The sequence below is a fragment of the Gossypium hirsutum genome, chromosome A11 (genome assembly GCF_007990345.1).
Source record: "Gossypium hirsutum isolate 1008001.06 chromosome A11, Gossypium_hirsutum_v2.1, whole genome shotgun sequence".
Classification (NCBI taxonomy): Eukaryota; Viridiplantae; Streptophyta; class Magnoliopsida; order Malvales; family Malvaceae; genus Gossypium; species Gossypium hirsutum.
The window spans coordinates 118,165,524-118,171,789 of NC_053434.1; positions in this window are offsets into that span (position 1 = coordinate 118,165,524).

Sequence of the window (6,266 nt, forward strand, 5' to 3'; positions counted from 1 at the left end):
TTGAAGAGGTAGTCGCAGGTAGGGAGCAAAGAATTCTGAATTTTTTTTATTATTTTACAATAAATGAATTATATAATATTTGTACTTGTATATAAATAATCATTAACTTCGAGGATAAATGTGCAAATTTTTATTGATTATTTCTTACTTTTTTCTTATATTATTTATGTCATTAGTAATTTTACAATTTTGCTTGTCAAGAATAATTTCATTGATTAGTGGTGACTACTCAAATATATTAAATGAGAAAATCTTCTACAATTATGATAGAATTTTACTATGATACGGTTCCACTACGGACCATCTTATGGAATATGCATTCATGGACGAATTCAAATATCATGTGTGGAGAGATAAATTTTTTATATTTATTTCACATGAATTAGTTTAAATTATCATCAATTTTTTTATTGTAATTAGGGTATCCATCATTGGTGATAGTAACAATTTTTTTGGATAATTTCTTTATTATCTCATGATGATTTCAAATTCACGTCATTATTATTTTGTCATTTAAGGTGATTATAATTTAAGTCATTAACTATGTGATGATATTTGCTTTTATTGTTAAAAGCTTTAACATAATTTTATTATTTGTGACTATTCTTATAATTAATGACGATTATGTACATAATGTAGTGACGAAACTAGTTACCATCAAGTATCGATTATAAGGCGGCGTTATATACTATCATCATTTATGTTATCATTTAATCATATTAGGTGACAATATAGTATGTCACTAACAATATGACGATATCTCTTTTGTCACGGCCTATATGTTGAATGTTATTTTCCTTAGTGATGACAATTCGACTAATAAATGAAGAATTTGTGTAATATAAGTTGACTTCTATTTCATTATTGGGGATTATATGAATGATCAATGACGGAATCTTATATGATTTGGTGACAACTAATTGTGTAATACACGACAAAAAATAATACATCTATCATCACCCTTAATCTTTAGTGACACACCTAATGTGATGATTGTTGTGATAATGATTTTTGTACCACTAATTACAAATAGTGACAAAAAATATAATATTCAGTGACAACATTTCAGATGCTACTAATAAGCAAATTTTTTGTAATGTCCTAAAAATTGTCAGTAGCTAAATTCAAGCAACCCCATAAAATTTATGCTTATTTGCGTTGGAGCTCCCATAAGAAATGGTAAGAAAGAAAGACTCCATTCTTCTACAGTTAACAATATTCATGTGAGCAAATTGAAAATGATTATAAATAATTTCAACATCATAAGCATCCCTTTATCAAATCCATATCTCCTTGAAAAACCTCCAGCTTTAACTTAGTGAGAATAGCCAAAACCAAGCTTGTTAATCACAAAGTCAACCTTGACACCACTAATTTATGGTTCTAACAAAGCAATGATATCAAGATGGAATACATTAACATATTCTCTAATAATCCTATGAAACATATGAATGCCACATCCCTAGAATTTCTAGCCCATCTTTTAAAATTCACTTGAAGCTAAGGAAAAACTAAAGAAATCGCACTAAATCTTTAAATTTCATTTCTAAGGGGCTCCATGTCCATACTCACAATCTCATCTTCTAGTTTATGATCATCTTCCTTCTTTTTGAGTGTCTCAACAATCGTAACCATAGCTTCTTAGAATGATAATTTATGCAATCCCTTTATCTAAGTTATGAAAATCCTCCCATTGAAACTCTTCCTTGCCTTAACTAATTTTGATAATGCATGGTATGATGGTTCTACTAGAGTAGTCCATCTATAAGGTAGTTTAACTCCCTCATTCTTCTATCTATTCCTATTGTTGGAGTCAACCTGTATGAACAATGAGATAATATAAGTTGAAAAGAACAAAACACAAATATTTTACGTGGAAAGCCCTCAAAGAGGGAAAAATCACGTGCAAAAAAGGCTTCAACTTTACACCAAATGAGTAAACAAAAGAGAGTACAATATAGAGAAAATAAACTTAAATGTAACAAACGTATATTACCCAAAACCCCAAATACAAAGTTTAAAATCCCAAAGAAAAAATCGATAAATAAAACCCTAAATCTCATAGGGCACTCACAAAATGGGTATAAAATACTCTCTATAATTACCACGAAACTTTTACTAAAACTCATATGCGACTACGTATTGTCCCCCTAAAAAAAGCCCTTTACTGATTAGCACATCGAAACAAGGATACAATAGCCCATTTGAATAGGCTTAGATTAGAGTTCTAATCATATTAAAATATCTCTAGTATAATCAAAGTCCAATTGGGAAAAGATAGCAAATTTTAGCTGGGAGAAGAATACGAGGCACACCCCACAAATCTCCACATTAACTCATATATATCATGTCCCCTTCTCCATGCCCCATCACAGGCTAAACCTAAATTTTGCAAAATGTCAACAAAGTTTAAACCGTGCTCGAACTTGGAAACTAAAAGACTTTAAGTCTTCAATTCTAAGTTGTATAATGTAATAAGGGCCAATATTACCCGAACAGGAGAGAAAACATTACCTCTTTCCATCTTAACTATAACCTTCTGCAACCAAACTTGCCTCAAATACGCTACGAACCATTCGAGTCCTTAAAACCAAATAAAGAGATGAGATTCTTCTCAAAGTCAGGCACATGCCTGACATCTGACACAACTCCACCTTCAACCTGATTATGTGTGGAGAACAACAAATCACCACCCTTGTCTTTGGCCATATCAGCTACCTCTGTAATTATCTGAAACTATTAGAAACTGAAATTTGTGGTTCGTTGAACTTCTTAATATTTAAAAATGTTGTCGTGCAACCAAATGAGCCGATTTGTGAAAGCGAAACTATAGTTCTGATACTAGTTTGTTGGGGTTCAACCCGTATAAACAATGAGATAATAAAAAGGGAGAAGAATGAACACAAATATTTTACGTAGAAAACCCTCAAAGAGAGAAAAACCATGGACAAAAGAGGTTTCAATTTTTTACTAACTGAGTAAACAAATGAAAGTACAATATAGAAAAAAATACACTTAAATGTACTAAACGTACATTACCCAAAGCTCTGAATACAAAGCTTAAAATCCCAAAGAGCAAACTGATAAAAAACCCTAAATCTCATAGAGAACTCACAAAATGGGTATAAAATACTCTCCATAATTACCACAAAACTCTCACCAAAACTCATATGTGACTACATCTTGTCGACCTCAAAGAAAAAGCAATTACTGATTGGCACATCGAAATAGAGATACAATGGCCCCTTTAAATAGGCTTAGATTAGAGTTCTAATCATACTAAGATATCATTGGTATAATCAAAGTCCAGCTAGGAAAAGATAGTAGAGTTTAACTGGGAGAAGAATACAAGGCACACCCCGTACCCATTATTAGAGTCCTTTCTCAAATTTCAATCAATGGTTTCTTTCATTTCAACCATAAAGTTATTTACTCTATCTAAAGTGTTATCTACTTGTCGAGATAAGAAGCCACTTACTGACATTTGACTTTTGTCTGTAGCACATCGATAACTCCTCAATCTGATTATCCTTTGACCCCTCACTTGGGCCCATACGTAAGCCTACAATCCTTACTCATTTGAACACTAACAAGCCAATAAGCATGGGTTTTTTTATTAATCTCATTAGGCTTGGCATACCGCCGCCTCACTTGCACCTTAGGCTTGCCTTTATTTAATCTAGTGTTTTATGTCTTTTCTATACTTGATGAGGATACGCTACTATCACCAATTCATTGAATCAATCACATCATTACCCATATATTCCTCCAAACTAATAATTCAAACTACGAATTTCAAGCTTTAGATTTCCCACCTCCAATTTTTGCACCATGATCTTTCATGTATTATTAGCGACTTGAGGAAATTAAAAACAAATTAGAGTTGTTGGACTCTTTAATTGCAACATTAATTTCTTTTGTAGGCCTTTAGGTACTGGTACCCAATTTATATAAGTCTGGTTCATTTGGTCAAAAAGTAATCGTTGGAGCCAAGAGTATCACACTTTATGTTGGAAAAAATCTGATTTGAAAACGGTTTTCTTACACATCAAAAAATGAAAATTTTGAAAATCTACCTAGTTTGTGATATTTATAGAAATAAACCTTAGACCAAAATCATATATGTGCTTTCGGATAAATGAATCCTTTATGTTTTCTATATTTCAACCAAATGATCTTCTTCGCTATTCTCGTACTACAAATTTATTCAAATGTGGGCTCAAACCAATTAAATCAAAACACAAAACTAGAAAAAGTTTTATTTTCTTTTTGGGGTGAAAATAAAAATTCTCTCTTCTTTTAATAGAAACCGGTAGAATTGTTCTTCTGAAAAAATATATTTAACACTTGAGAATAAATTCTCTCTATTTTTCGGTAAAGTAACAATCTCTCAAAGTTGTGTTTAATGTCTTACTAGTGTCATCTATTTATAAGAAGAGAAGGTAGAACCCTAATTGAGTTGTGGTGGTTTATTTCAAATAAAAAACAACTTCCTACTTAGAGAAAGAGTATGGTGGAGGACACACTTTAGTATTCCTATTAAGGTTGCCGCCCCCTTCATGTTACATGAAAGGATTTTGAGCGTCTCATATCAAGTCCAATTACAGGTACTTCCCAAACTTTTTGACCCAGTACTTTGTAATTTAATCCAACTCGATTTTTTTTATTTTTTCCCCAACTAAACTTCAATATATTTATATTAAATAATTTTCTCATCTCAATTTTACCCCCGATAAAATTATGACGATTTTACCCTTGGTAAAATTTTGAGAAAATATATTTAATATTTCACCACTTAACATGTTCATTATGACCAAAATGATTTATTTTCATTTCCGGGCCTTAAAATAGCTGAAAAATATAAACTCATTCTTCGATCATTTTTTAATAATCCATGTACATTTGCAAATGAATCATTTATCATTTATCATTTCCATTTTTTTTTCCATTTTCATTTCTATTTTGAGAAAATCACATTCATTTCTAAATGATTCTATTTCTCCATTTTGGAGAAAATGACAATCATTTTTGGATGTTTTCCACTTCTCTATTTCTATTCATTATGTTCATTTTGATTCAAACACACAATTCATTTTTGGTTTCAGCAAGCTAGCGAAGGGACCTATTGAACCTATGTAATTACGACTCAAATGATTTATAATTAAGTTCTAGATTTTTTCCCATTAATTATAAACTCATTTAGTCACGAAGCCATTTCACTATATTATCATGATTAAGCTTTCCCTAACAACATGTCATTACGAAAACAATTACTCAATGCTCGTCTAATGACCTTGTAATAAGTGTGTTACTCTCATAGGATATCATTGATCTCTTTAAGATAATACTCGCTCTCCCAATATCATCCTATTTTATCTCATTATAACCATTACATCTTCCTTTACAAAAAGTCAATCACTATCAAATAGTGATAAACTCATTCATTATAAAAACCAACAACTCGTTGCCACGTTTACTTTTCATCAACCATGTAATGCCAATGAGAGGATATCATTTACTCATGTTTCAAGCTGTGAATTCTACTGTGAATAATGCTACATACTACATAAGTCATACACCCAACGCACCAGCTTTCAATTTCTTATTTATTTGAACTCGAGATTTTACTTACATCAAAGTGTACGAGTCACACATACATAGTTCGTCATCCACCCAAGATTTAGATATGCAACACTAAGAATGCCACAAGTGAATAAATTCATACATGAATTTAGGATCTATTCATCTTGGGTCATGTCTGATGTACTACTAGTCTAGTCAGTCACATCTATGTCTTTATCTTCCGGGAGTCATTCGTTCCGATGCCCAAGACAAAGCATCTCCCCAATTAGACTTGATAGGCGATATATTAGTATTTCAATTGATTCGCTCATTTTTTATTAGATTAATAGCCTGTTTAAGTTCATCTACTAATACAAGTTATCTTTTCATTTTACGATTCGACCACATAATACCGCTTAATATTAGTTTACCATTAGACAACCATTGAGCAACACTTGCTTCTATTTTGTTTTGTGTACAAAAATCATGTGAGAAAAATATACAAAGTATTAATGTAATTCCTGATATAATACCCCTACCCGTATTCATTGTCGGAATAGGGTACGAGGCATTACCGGAATTTACGAATTAAATTTTTTTTATATTCAATATAGCCCCTTTATAAATATCTAACCTTCCCTGCAATATTAAATCGAGATCAATCCACATCAACCAAATCAATTCAACATATTTTCAAGATAAAT